The sequence below is a fragment of the Pongo pygmaeus genome, chromosome 3 (assembly GCF_028885625.2).
Source record: "Pongo pygmaeus isolate AG05252 chromosome 3, NHGRI_mPonPyg2-v2.0_pri, whole genome shotgun sequence".
Taxonomy (NCBI): Eukaryota; Metazoa; Chordata; class Mammalia; order Primates; family Hominidae; genus Pongo; species Pongo pygmaeus.
The window spans coordinates 24,731,036-24,745,791 of NC_072376.2; the positions used below are offsets into that span (position 1 = coordinate 24,731,036).

The window sequence follows — 14,756 nt, forward strand, 5'->3', positions numbered from 1 at the left end:
AAAAAAAAAAAAAAAAAAGAAAGAAAAGAAGAAAGAAAAAAAAAAAGTGGGAGGTCGGGCAGCAAGGAAATTACTGACTCTTATGTTACTGGCTGGCTTGGGAGGCCACCGTGGGAAAGCCAGACTCCACAGGAATGGCCCTTGCCACCAGAAACAGTGGAAGCAACAGAAGGGTGGTCTTATCCTCGTTGCTTCCTGCTGGTTGATGGAATCTCATCAGCATGTGGAATCCTGGAGCCTGGGAATTGTGGTTCTTAACTTTCCAGCCTCTGCTGTGGAGGAAGACCCACCCTAGGAGAAGGCAGGATATGTTGATCCATCCACTGTATGTACTTCTCACGGCAGCCATATTGTTCATCTCTTTTAGCTTCTATGCACCCAGTCTTCCAGCCCTGAACTTCCACCTTTGCCCCCACTCTGAACTGTTACCACCAGCCTTCGTAATAGATAGGGGTGGGCAGTTGGAGCGACTCTTAGTGAAAAACAATGCCATTCAGTAGGCACTATTATAAGATGGCATGTTTATGATTGTAGGATGCAGGCACAGAATTGATATGAATGCATTAGATCTAGAAAGATATCTGAGGTCACAGTGGACCACAGCTAGCTTAGATGGTCCAGGGGAAGGCAGTAGTGTTTAGTGGTAAAAAAGCTTGGCTCTGAGCCAGGCACAGTGGCTCACGCCTGTAATCCCAGCACTTTAGGAGGCTGAGGTGGGTGGATCACAAGGTCAGGAGTTCGAGACCAGCCTGGGCAGCATGGTGAAACCCTGTCTCTTCTAAAAACACAAAAAATTAGGCGGGCATGGTGGCGGGTGCCTGTAATCCCAGCTACTTGGGAGGCTTAGGCAGGAGAATTGCTTGAACCCGGGAGGTGGAGGTTGTAGTGAGCCAAGATAGCGCCACTGCACTCCAGCCTGGGCAACAGAGCTAGACTCTGTCTCAAAAAAAAAAAAAAAAAAAAATACACACACACACACACACAAAGCGTTCGGGACAGACTCTGCACCTGGTGAGGCCAAAGTAACCTTTAGGTGTTACTCCCAGGTGGATCAGGTAGAGAGAGAGGGTGGGGAACTAACAACAACTACCTGTTGAGTCAAATGCCAAACATGTGCTCCATGTGGCCAGGGGCTAGGGCAGAGCTTGGCTGAGCCCTCTGGAGGCAGGCAGCTGTATTATCTAGCACCATGCACTCCTACCTACTGTGTCCGGAATTTATTCCTTCCGGTGAGTTCTTGGTCTTGATGACTTCAAGAATGAAGCAGCGGACCTTCACGGTGAGTGTTACAGCTCCTAAAGATGGTGTGTCCGGAGTTTGTTCCTTCAGATGTTCAGATGTGTCCGGAGTTTCTTCCTTCCGGTGGGTTCGTGGTCTCGCTGACTTCAGGAGTGAAGCCGCAGACCTTCGCAGTGAGTGTTACAGCTCTTAAAGGTGGTGTGTCCAGAATTGTTTGCTCCTCCTAGTGGGTTCGTGGTCTCGCTGACTTCAGGAATGAAGCTGCAGACCCTCGCAGTGAGTGTTACAGCTCATAAAGGTAGTGTAGACCCAAAGACTGAGCAGCAGCAAGATTTATTGTGAAGAGCAAAAGAACAAAGCTTCCACAGTGTGGAAGTGACCCGAGTGGGTTGCCACTGCTGGCTCGGGTGGCCAGCTTTTATTCCCTTATTTGGCCCTGCCCACATCCTGCTGATTGGTCCATTTTACAGAGCGCTGATTGGTGCGTTTACAATCCTTTAGTTAGACACACAGTGCTGATTGGTGCGATTTTACAGAGTGCTGATTGGTGCATTTACAATCCTTTAGCTAGACACAAAAGTTCTCCAAGTCCCCACCCAACCCAGAAGCCCAGCTGGCTTCACCTCTCACTAGACAAGTGGCGACAAGTGAAAGGAAGAAGAACCTGCAGCAAAAGCAGTTTTGATTTTTTTCACTTTTTAGAAAGCTTACCCATGTGACAAGCAGCAACAACCCACTCATGCTTCCTCAAATGGAAACGGAATCTATTGGAAGTCTATGGGGGCTCTGGCAATCAGTGGGTGCCCAAAGGTGCAGGTTGGGAAGATGGGTAGGAGCTGAGAAGAAGCCTTGGAGAGGAGTCCTGCAGGTGACGGCCAGCAGGGATACGGAGACCATGATCTCCCCGGGAGAGCTTCTCATCACCTCTTCATCTCCTGGGTAGTAGCATCTAAGTGACTGTGCTTAGGTGTGCCTGGGCTCCTGGCTCCCAGGAGGTGAAAAGTACCACCAGGAGCTGTTCAATTCTAATCAGATATTTCTGCTTGGGGGAGGTTCTCAGCCTGTAGCCTGCTCTAAGTTACAAAGGGAACTTAGCAAGTGTTAGAAAAGTGTTAGAGACAGGCTGGTACCTAACCAGGACTTTCTTGGGTAGAAAATATACTCAGCAATAAAATGTCACATAAAATTAAGAAACTCTTTCAAACAAATGTGTATTTTATTAAATCCAATAGTGATAACATAGGGCTGGGCGCCATGGCTCACGCCTGTAATCCCAGCACTTTGGGAGGCTGAAGTGGGCAGATTACAAGGTCAAGAGATCGAGACCATTCTGGCCAACATGGTGAAACCCCGTTTCTACTAAAAATACAAACATTACCTGGGCGTGGTGGCATGCGTCTGTAGTCCCAGCTACTCCAGAGGCTGAGGCAGGAGAATTGCTTGAACTCAGGAGGTGGAGGCTGCAGTGAGCCGAGATCACACCACTGCACTCCAGCCTGGGCGACAGAGCAAGACTCTGTCTCCAAAAAAAAAAAAAAAAGGTGATGACATAAACCCTGAAAACTAGCAGTAGATAGAAACACTAGAAGTATTCACTCAGCCTGCAGAGAATGACTGCTTGGTGAATATATGCATGAGAGGTTGAGAGGGGGAGTAGGAAGCAGGAGGATCTGAGCCTCCAGCGCTTATGATTTCCATATCCACTAAGCAAGACCGGTTATAGAGTTTGCAGAGCTCAGTGCTGATAGAAAATGTGAGCTCATTGTTGATAACTTATTAAGAATTTTGGGCCAGGCACAATGGCTCACGCCTGTAATCCCAGCACTTTGGGAGGCCAAGGCGGGTGGATCACCTGAGGTCAGGAGTTTGAGACCAGCCTGACCAACATGAAGAAACCCCGTCTCTACTGAAAAAAAAAAAAAAAAAAAAATTAACGGGGCGTGGTGGTGCATGCCTGTAATCCCAGCTACTTGGGAGGCTGAGGCAGGAGAATCGCTTGAACCCGGGAGGCGGAGGTTGTGGTGAGCCAAGATCGCACCATTACATTCCAGCCTGGGCAACAAGAGCAAAACTCCATCTCAAAAAAAAAAAAAAAAAACCAAAAACAAAGAATTTCAGCTGGGCATAGTGGCTCAGGCCGGGCGCGGTGGCTCACGCCTGTAATCCCAGCACTTTGGGACGCCGAGGCAGGCAGATCACCCCAGGTCAGGAGTTTGAGACCAGCCTAGACAACATGGTGAAACCGTCTCTACTAAAAATAAAAAATTAGCCAGGTGTGGGGGCACGCACCTGTAGTCCCAGCTACTCAGGAGGCTGAGGCAGAAGAATCACTTGAACCCAGGAGGCGGAGGTTGCAGTGAGCCGAGATCACACCACACTCCAGCCTGGGCGACAGAGTGAGACTCCATCTCAAAAAAAAAAAAAAAAGTTTAAGATGGTAACAGAAGAGGGTTAAATTAAATGTAAGGGCTTTTTAAGTGTGGGATGCTGTGTGATGGTACAGGTCACACATACTCGAAGCTGGCCTGCTGCTAGGGGACTGTCCCCAAATAGATTGGATGCAGCAATGGCCACTCTACTGGAATCCCCTTTTTCATGCCGAGAAGTTAGGTGAGCAGGCTGACAAGTCATTTTTGTGGACTATCACAGTATGTGAAGCTCAGTGGGCTTTCTATTGCCCATCTTCTATTCTTTCTTTCTTTCTTTTTTAGAGACAGGGCCTCCTTATGTTGGCCAGGCTGGTCACGAACTCCTGACCTCAGGTGATCCGCCTGCCTCAGCCTCCTAAAGTGCTGGGATTACAGGAGTGAGCCACCAAGCCTGGCCTTTTCTTTTTATCTACAAGCAATTTTTTGTTTGTTTGTTTGTTTGTTTTTAAATCATTTTCTCAGTGTGGGGCGCTGGGAAAAACATAGTTCCCCCCTTTAGGATGCTCATAGTCTAGTGAGGCAGATTGTTTTTTTGTTTGTTTTTTGAGATGAGGTCTACCTCTGTCACCCAGGCTGGAGTGCAGTGGTGTGATCTCAGCTCACTGCAAACTCCTGGGTTCAAGTGATCCTCCCACCTCAACCTCCCAAGTAGCTGGCATTACGAACATGTGCCACCGGGCCCAGCTAATTTTTGTACTTTTTTTAGTAGACACAGGGTTTCACCATGTTGCCCAGGCTTGTCTTGAACTCCTGGCCTCAAGTGATCTGCCTGCCTCAGCCTCCCAAAATGCTGGGATTACAGCTGTGAGCCACTGCGCCCGGCCTTGAGGGAGATAATTTTGCAAGCAAAGAATTAAAATGCTGTGCAATCCCCAGTGCACGGGACATATGTGAAGGTCTGAGAGAGGGGCCCCAAGTTGGCCTGGGGGAGGCAAGAAATGGCCTCGATGGGCCATTCTAAAGATCATGGACTTCGTATATGGTGGATGCGGAGCCAGGGTTCTGATTTGTGTTCAGAACATCACGTGGCTGGGTGTGGTGGTGGCTCATGCCTGTAATCCTAGAATTTTGAGAGGCCAGGGTGGGTGGACCACTTGAGCCAGGAGCTCAAGACCAGCCTGGGCAACATGGGGAAACCCTGCCTCTACAAAATATACAAAAATTAGATGGGTGTGGTTGTGTGAGCCTGAAGGCTCAGCTACTTAGGATGCTGAGGGGTGGGATGATTGCTTGAGCCCAAGGGGTCGAGGCTGCAGTGAGCTGTGATCGTGCAACTGTACTCCAGCCTAAGCGACAGAGTGAGACCCTGTCTCAAAGCCCAAAAAAACAGGCCGGGGACGGTGGCTTATGCCTGTAATGTCAGTACTTTGGGAGGCCGAGGCAGGCGGATCACCTGAGATCAGGAGTTCAAGGCCAGCCTGACCAACATGGTGAAACCCCATCTCTACTAAAAATACAAAAATTAGCTGGGCGTGGTGGTGCGTGCCTGTAATCCCAGCTACTTGGGAGGCTGAGGAGAATCACTTGAACCTGGGAGGCGGAGGTTGCAGTGAGCTGAGATTGAGCCACTGCACTCCAGCCTGGGCAACAGAGCGAGAACCTGTCTCAAAACAGAAAAAAAAAAAAAAAAGACCAGAACATCACACTAGCAGGGTGGAGGCAGCCGGGCTGGTACTAGGGAGTGCAATTATGGGACTGCTCATGAAACCGCCATTGCAAAATTATGACTGGGATAGTGAAAGAGATCTGACCTAACCATTTCCATCTTGCTTCTAAACCTCCAAGCTGTCCTTCTTCATTCCTAGGTATAATTTTGGGAGGCCCTTAGCTTACAGTTTATAGTTTAGAACAAAGATGGTAACAGTCCTTTCCCAAAACAAACCCCTTTCTTGCCTGGGGACTAGAGTGTCTTTGTAGACTAACGAATTAGTCAAAAGATTAGAAATTATGGTTTAGGAGTCATGCAGCTGGAGGCTACAAGATTCTGACCCTCCCCAAATTGCTCCTGGAGAGAGCATCACTTTGTAAAGCCTGAGGTCAGTGCTTGAGATATTTTGCAGACCCTGGACTTGATGGATCAGCTAGTACCACCCAGATCATAAATTGGCTCATCTAATCTTGTGGCCCTGATCCATCTGTGTTCTTGTGGAACTCACCCAGGTGAGTTCATGTCTGATCCAACCAATCAATACTCCTGACTCACTGGCTGTCCCTCCACTCACCAAATTATCCTTAAAAACTCTGATTCCCAAGGCAGGCGGATCACGAGGTCAGGAGATCGAGACCATGGTGAAACCCCATCTCTACTAAAAATACAAAAAATTAGCCGGGTGCGGTGGCAGGCGCCTGTAGTCCCAGCTACTCGGGAGGCTGAGGCAGAATGGCGTGAACCCGGGAGGTGGAGCTTACAGTGAGCTGAGATCGTGCCACTGCACTCCAGCCTGGATGACAGAGCCAGACTCCATCTCAAAAAAAAAAAAAAAAAAAAAAACAACTCTGATTGCCGTATGCTCAGGGAGACTGATTTGAGTAACAAGACTCCAGTCTCCTGCACAACTAACTCTGCGTGTATTACTCTTTACTGTTTTCTCTATTGCAATTCTTCCTGTCTTGATAAATTGGCTCTGTCTAAGCAGTTGTCAAGGTGAATCCACTGGACTATTACACTCACTATTCCAGTGAGACACAGCCAGGTCCTGAGCTACAACAGTGGTACCAGGCCTGGGGAGGGGAGTGGATTCAATAGTTAATTCAGGACTGGGTGCGGTGGCTCACGCCTGTAGTCCCAGCGGCACGTTGGGAGGCCAAGGAGGGCAGATCACTTGAGGTCAGGAGTTCGAGACCAGCCTGGCCAACACGATGAAACCCTATCTCTATTAAAGATACAAAAAATAGCCAGGTGTTGGTGGCACGGGCCTGTGGTCCCAACTACTCAGGAGGCTGAGGAAGGAGAATCGCTTGAACCCTGGAGGCTGAGGTTGCAGTGAGTGGAGAATATGCCACTGCACTTCAGCTTGGGCAACAGAGTGAGACTCCGTCTCAAAAAAAAAAAAAAAAAAAGAGTTAAAGAGTTAATTCAGGTTGGGTACAGTGGCTCACTAAGTGCTATAATCCCAGCACTTAGGGAGGCTGAGGCAGGAGGATTGCTTGGGCTTAGGAGTTTGTGAACAGCCTGGGCAACATAGTGAGACCTCATCTCCATTAAACAAACAAACAAACAAAAAAGGAGTTAATTCACAGATGGGATCAACTTGGGCTGTTGATTGATTGGATTGGGTGGAGGTTGAGTGGGTATTAGAGTTGAAACAATAATTTTTGTTTTTGCAAAGTCGAAACAATATTCTAAGAAGAATAATTGGCTTCTGACTTTGGGCAGATATATGGACACAAGAAGAAAGGTAGCTTGGAGGGAAAGACTATGAATGTTATTAGTAATTTTGTAACTCAATAAAGGTATTGGGAGAACTACATGTCACTAAATTTTTTTTTGTCTTGCAGAATCACCAATGATTTTTAGTGTAAATATGGCAGAGTTGGAAACCTGGAAAATAGAACAAAATGAATGGATTGGTTATCCTACCGCTGAAGCAATCAAAACAGCACAACTCGGGAAGAGAAAATTTAGGGTTCATAATTGTTTTTAGTTCTGTAATTAAGCCAATCATTCTAACACAAATATGTTATTTAAAAATAAAACAATTTCCCTAGCTTTTATCAGTAGACTCGTAACTTATTTATTTATACCTTTAATAGATTGTGATAGAATTCAGTTACTTAAATTAAAAGATGTAGGGGGATGGTAGGGAAGGAGGATTCTTCTAAAGTTCAACTAAATCATTCAAATTAAAAAATGTCCTTAATGATTTAATTGGTTAGTAGTCACCCTGTGTATACAACATAAATCCTTGAAATGATTAACAGAAGGGAAAGATGGGTGGCAGCCCGTAACAGTCTCCTTATTTAGAAAGCATTTGGGGGCAGGTTTTATAACGCAGTCTTAAAATAGCCGCTAACCAGATTCTGATTTCAGGAGCTGTAAGAATGTGGAAGCCTTAGCCACATCACCTGAGTGCTAATTAGCATTAAACGACACAGCAACCATTTCTCATTTCACACTTTACAGGCCCCTTAGTTCCACCTCTGCAGTAATGGAGGGAAACTATTTAGGTATTCATATATGCGAGATCATACCAGGTACCCTTGTGGGGGAAATATTCCTTTGATAGAATTTAGCAAGCCGGGGCTGGAGGGGGTGGAGGGGCGAGTGCAGTGGCTCACGCCTGCAATCCCAGCTACTCAGGAGGCTGAGGCAGGAGAATCACTGGAACCCGGGAGGCGGAGGTTGCAGTGAGCTGAGATTGCGCCACTGCACACCAGCCTGGGCGACAGAGCGGGACTCTGTCTCAAAAACAACAACAAAAGAGAATTTAGCAAGGGAATTCTTGTCTGTTGAAACATACCAGTTTTCAAGGTACCCAGCACAGGTCTTAAAGCAAGGGCTTTTCTTCTCTTCCTGGCTGTGATGAGGACTCTGCCACCTTGAAGCCATGTGCTTGTCTTAGCTCAGGTTTGGGAGACAGGCACGGGGAACTACAAGGACTGAGGTACCTGTTCTCAGAGCTGCCAGGCTTCTCCTTTCTTTCTTTCTTTTTTTTTTTTTTTTTTTTTTGAGATGGAGTCTCTCTGTCTCCCAGGCTGTAGTGCAATGGCGCGATATCAGCTCACCGCAACCTCTGCCTCCCAGGTTCAGGCGATTCTCCTGCCTCAACCTCCCGAGTAGCTGGGATTCTAGGTGTGCATCACCACTCGTGGTTAATTTTTGTATTTTTAGTAGAGACAAGGTTTCACCATGTTGGCCAGACTGGTCTCAAACTCCTGACCTCAGGCAATCCACCCACCTCGGCCTCTCAAAGTGCTGGGATTACAGGCTTGAGCCACCGTGTCTGGCCCAGCCTTCTTCTTTCATAGCTTCCTGCAGGAGGGAGCTACCACAGCAGTTGGCATAGGGGGAGATGACAGAGAGACTTTGCTACCAACCTGTCAAATGATGTGATCACATATTTTTCTTTTTCTTTAGAATTTTAAAAAACGGAAACAGGGCCTCCTTATGTTGCCCAGACTGGTCTTGAAGTCCTGGCCTCAAATGATCCTCCTGCCTCGGCCTCCCAAAGTGTTGGGATTACAGGCGTGAGCTACTGCACTCAGCCAATAACACACTTTTCATATAGGTAATGGCTCAGTAAATTTGGTTTTTGAGTCTTTCCACCTATAAGGCTGGGTAGCTGGGAGGATGAATGACATAATAGTCCTGATGATACAGGCTCTCTCTTCTCTCTGCGTTGGGGACATTGGTTTTTGTCAGAGGCCAGCTGTCTCCTGGAGCACACGTTCACTGGGGCCAAAGAGTCTGCACTGGTCTAAGGGACTTCATATGTGGAAATCGCATTACTGTCTCTTACAGGAACTCCTTTTGTTTGGAACCAGCCTAACAAGACTCCTCTCTGGGCAATAGTTGATGTAGAAGTGTTTCTTCTCTTGACAGCCCTGCTCTAGGGGTTGAAGAATGACCAAGTGGATTCGGGTTCTCAAAACTTAATCAAGCATCTTCCTAAATGGGATTATTCACATTCCTGCGGCATGTGAAGCAAAATTGGAATCTGCTTGAGTATTTTTGCTGGAAGCAGGTGGAAGTTTTATAACCAGCCTTTAGGGGAAAATGCCAGATATTCTGATGGACAAAGAAGTAACTTTGTTGAGAGAGTCGGCAGCTGGAGGGCATGCATGGGGGTCATAGATTGTACTTGGCAGCCAGGGTGGGACAGTTGCTGGCCTTGGAGGAATCATTGAGAGATTGCTTGTCACATGGCTTTGTGTCAAAGTGTCAGACCATGAAATGCCTCCACCCTAGGTAACTTCTGGATGACTGAGCACAGAGCACATTGGGGCTAAAACAGCTTCAAACCTCCCGTGAATTAGTGACAGTCATTGTTTGGTTATTAACTCTTGCGTGTGGGGGCCAAGCCCCTGATCGCTAAACCAGGGGAATAAAACCGCCTTCTCCGCTGAGAGCCCTTAACCCATTGCTGACTTAAGTTCTGGGTCCTGCTTGGACAGCCTTTCAGATGGGCTACAGGATGTGTTGATCTAGTACTGCAAAAAAACTTCCTTCTAGAAGCCAGGACTCTTAACTTTACTCAAATATCTCTTTGACCAAAGGATGTGGTTATTTTGTTTCCTTCTCTCCAGCTCAGGGAAGCTGTCAATAGCTCTCTGAGGCAGAGTCTTCCAGCTGAAAACAGGTACCTCTGGGATTCAGGAAGTTAAAAATGCAGGAAGTTCCCATAACTATGTACAACTTAATGTATGCATAATAATTAAAAATAGGTTTTTTGTTTGTTTGTTTGTTTTTTGAGACAGAGTCTTGCTGTGTCACCCAGGCTGGAGTGCAATGGCACAGTCTCGGCTCACTGCAACCTCTGCCTCCCTGGTTCTATTGATTCTCCCACCTCAACCTCCCGAGTAGCTGGAATTACAGGCATGCGCCACCACGCCCGGCTAATTTCTTGTATTTTTGTAGAGATGGTGTCTCACTATTTTGCCCAGCCTGGTCTCAAACGCCTGAGCTCAAGCAATCTGCCCATCTTGGCCTCCCAAAGTGCTGGAAGGCATTCCAAAGTGCTGGGAAGGTCATTCCTTCCAGGTCATCCTCCCACAGCGCCCAGTCCTAAAATTTTTTTCAAAAAAGAAAAAAATGGAGAAAGGAATGACTTTAAATGTTCTTCCTCAGATCACCCAATATAATTTATCTACCCCCCACCTAGGCACTGTCTACTATATCACTCTGATATATTTCCATATATAGTGTAACACATTGCTATTTTAAATGATCCTATTTGAGCAGATGCTGCGTCGCCACAGAGGCCCCATCCTCTGCCTTTCCTCTTTCTCCACTGGGGCCGTCAAGCTCTCCTTAGCCTCTGGCTGGCTGTCTCCTTAAGACCCAACACCCATAATACCTTCAATTAAGTTGCTGAGTTCTGATGGAGAGCTATTTGAAGTTGATGTGGAAATTGCCAAACAATCTGTGACTCTCAAAATCATGTTGGAAGATTTGGGAATGGATGATGAAGGAGATAATGACCCAGTTCCTCTGCCAAATGTTAATGCAGCAATATTAAAAAGGTCATTCAGTCTAGGCACGGTGGCTCGTGCCTGTAATCCCAGCACTTTGGGAGGCTGAGGCCGATGGATCACTTGAGATCAGGAGTTCGAGACCAGTGTGGCCAAGATGGTGAAACCCCGTCTCTACTAAAAATACAAAAATTAGCCAGGCATGGTGGCAGCATGCCTGTAGTTCCAGCTACTCGGGAGGCTGAGGCAGGAGGATCGCTTGAACCCAGGAGCCGGAGGTTGCAGTGAGCTGAGATTGCGCCACTGCATTCCAGCCTGGGCCACAGAGCAGGACTCTATCTCAAAAATAAATAAATAATAATAATAATTTTTTTTTTAAAAAAGATAATTCAGTGGTGCACCAACCAAAAGGATAACCCTCCTCCTCCTCCAGCAGCTGATGAGAACGAAGAAAAGTGAACAGATACTATCCCTGCTTGGGACCAAGAATTCCTGAAAGTTGACCCAGGAACACTTTTTGAAGTCATTTTGGCTGCAAACTACTTAGGCATCAAAGGTTTGCTTGATGTTCCATGCAAGACTATTGCCTATTTGGTCAAGGGGAAAGCTCCTGAGGAGATTCGCACAGTCTTCCGTCGATACCAAAACTGACTTTACTGAACAGGAGGAAGCCAAGATACCCAAAGAGAACCAGTGGTGTGAAAAGACGTGAAATATTGTGCCTGACACTGTCACACTGTAAGGATTGTTTCAAATACTGGTTGCACTGCCCTGTTTATAATTGTCAATATCAGACAAACAGTAGACAAGCGCAGCAGCGTATCAATTGTATTAGCAGAATATCGTCCTCACCGCATGTGCAGTTTGAGTACAGATTCCAAAGCTGTGGCTGAGTTTCCTCTAGTATGATCGAAAGTTTCTTTTCTCTTTGCTGTGAATAAAACTGAACTGTGGGTTCTCTATAAGTGACATTTTGAGCTTTCCTTCTTTTTTTTTGTAAAGCAATGTCTGCCTAGTTTATTGTCCAGTTAACTTTAGTGACCTTTTAAAAGGTGGTATTGTAAATAAAACAACTTTCAAAAAATAAATTAAATAATCCTGTTTATTTAAGTGTTTCTTTGATTATGGTCTTTTCCCCATGTAAAATAAACTCCAGGTCGGGCAAGGTGGCTCACACCTGTAATCCCAGCACTTTGGGACTGAGGCGAGTGGATCACCTGAGGTCAGGAGTTCAAGACCAGCCTGGCTAACATGGTGAAACCCTGTCTCTACAAAAATACAAAAATCAGCTGAGCATGATGGCGGATGCCTGTAATCCCAGCTACTCAGGAGGCTGAGGCAGGAGAATTGCTTGAACCCAGGAGGCGGAGGTTGCAGTGAGCTGAGATCGCGCCATTATACTCCAGCCTGGGTGATAGAGCAAGACTCTGTCTCAAATAAATAAATAAATAATAAAATAAAATAAACTCCAGGAATCTCATTTGTCTTTTTTTTAGAGACAGGGTCTTACTACATTGCCCAGGCTAGTCTCAAACTCTCAAGCTCAAACAATCCTCCTGCCTCAGTCTCCCAAGTAGCTGGGACTATAGGTGTGTCTCACTGCATCTACTTCATCTGTCTTGATCATCCATCTATCCTTGACCTAGGACAGTGCCTGGTCCAGGGTAGGTGCTCAGTAAATATTTGTTGAATGAAGAAATTCGTGATTGTATGAATTTCTTCAAGTGTGAACCTTCTACAGAGCCCCACACTTTTTTTTCTTAAGTAGACATTTGGGTTAGAAATTTTCTAAAATGAATTATTCAGTTCCATGCTATCTGCAGATAGAAGATACCAGAAAATTAAACCTACTCCAAATGACTCAGGGCACCATCATGAACACTGCCTATTATACTGGGCTATCATCCAGTTCTATTGAGCTCATGAATTTTTTTTTTAACCTCTACCCAAATCACTGTGATTGTTGAATTTTTGGCTGTCTCTGCCATGTGTGGCTTTTCTCTCTTCATTTTGGCTGGGCTATCAGCTCTTTCTCTCATAGAAGCACCTGCCACAGCTGTTTTCCTAATATTCATTTTTAACTTTGATAAAAACTGCATAATTGAGCTTGTGAGGAATGAATTTAAAATATAAGTAAATAGGCCCTGCCTGAGATGTAAGGGAATCTCTTAAGCAACCTATGTGACTGTTAAATTGTCCTTAGTAGCATTTATTTAACTTAATTCAAAATTTTTTTTCCCACCCATTGTTCATGCTGGATAAGTCGGGGAGTAGTTTGGTTGCAAGCAACAGAAACTGATTTTGGTTATCTCCAGAAAAGGGGGGACTTTTTTGGAGCCCTGTGAAAGAGCGCATAAAATGGAAGCGATTCTATGTTACCAAGGAGCTCATAGTTTACACAAGGAAATTAGCTAAAACCATTTGGAGGCAATAACAGAAGAGGCAATTGTATCATTCTTTCTGTTGAGTCTCTATGTTATGTATACAAACTCTAAATGAGCAGGAGTTCTGAGGAAGAATGGGTCTCTCTCCACTGAGTAGGTCACATTAGACTTTAAAGTAGAGGCGAGATGGGATTGGGAGCCTAAGGGGGTTTATAATTTGCTTAAGTGGGCCAAGCACAGTGTCTCATGCCTGTAATACCAGCACTTTGGGAGGCCAAAGCGGAGGATCACTTGAGGTCAGGAGTTTGAGACCAGCCTGGCCGACATGGTAAAACCCCTGGCCTGGCCAGGGTGTGGTGTCTCACGTCTGTAATCCCAACACTTTAGGAGGCCAAGGTGGGAAGATTGCTTGAGGTCAGGAGTTCAAGGCTGCTGCAGTGAGCAGTGATCACGCAACTGCAATCCAGGCTGGATGACAGAGTGAGACCCTGTCTCAAAAAAAAAAAAAAAGAAAAGAAAAGAAAAAGAAAATTAGCCAGGCATGGTTGTATGCCCCTGTAATCCCATCTATTTGGTGGAGGGTGGGGGTTGGTGGGGGGAGCTAAGGAGGGAGAATTTCATGAGGCCAGGAGGTGGAGGCTGCGGTGAGCTATGATTGTGCCACTGCACTCCAGCCAAGGCAACAAAGCAAGACCCTATCTCAAAAAAAAAAAAAAAAAGATTGAATCTTGACTCAAAAATGCCCCTATAATGCAAAGGCAAAGTTTTGAGTGCCTTCACAGTGTGCTAGGTGCTGGCGATACAGCAATGGATAAGACAAAGGTGGTTCTGTGTATATTTCTCATCTATTTTTGCACTGAAATAGATATTTTGTGGGAAAATGCTTAATGTAATGTCTGGAAGCTAGGGTGGGCTTAATCAGTGTCAGTGGAATGAATAAGTGAATACATGAATAAAAATGATAAAGCTAGCAATTTCTCTGATTGTTTAGTAGGAGAGCACAGAAATCACCTCATTCAGTATTTTCCAATTTTCTGTCATTTTCATACCATCATCATGATTTTGCCGTATACACAAATCACATTACTATTATTTATTGAATATTCATTCTTAAAGCCTAATCACTTGCTTTTTGCCTAAAAAATTATTTGAAATGAAAACATGCTATTACTGTGACAAATGGAATATTATTATCACTTTGTATTTAGATAGAAGTAACCCTGAAAGTGCATATAATGGAAAAAATGAAACAGCAATGTTATTCAATTCTATGCAGGTATTGCTTCTTAAGGAAGGTTCTGAGCCTATGGCTTCCTTTCTACTGCTTAAAAAGGGAACTTAGCAAGTATCAGAAAAGTGTTAAAGGCAAGCTAGTATCCAACTGATACTTTGTTTAGTACAAATATACACAATGATAAAATGCCACTTACAATTAAGAGACTTGGCTGGGTGTGGCGGCTCATGCCTATAATCCCAGCATTTTGGGTCACCAAGCGGGAAGGATTGCTTGAGTCCAGGAGTTCAAGACCAGCCTGGGTAACATAGTGAGACTCCCATCTCTCTTTTTTTTGTG

The 14,756-nt window shown here is 45.5% G+C and overlaps 1 pseudogene; it reads left to right on the top strand.

The window, feature by feature from the left end:
• Positions 1 to 1,189: 1,189 nt before the first annotated feature.
• Positions 1,190 to 11,511, top strand: LOC129034519 (S-phase kinase-associated protein 1-like; annotated as a pseudogene).
• Positions 11,512 to 14,756: the final 3,245 nt, after the last annotated feature.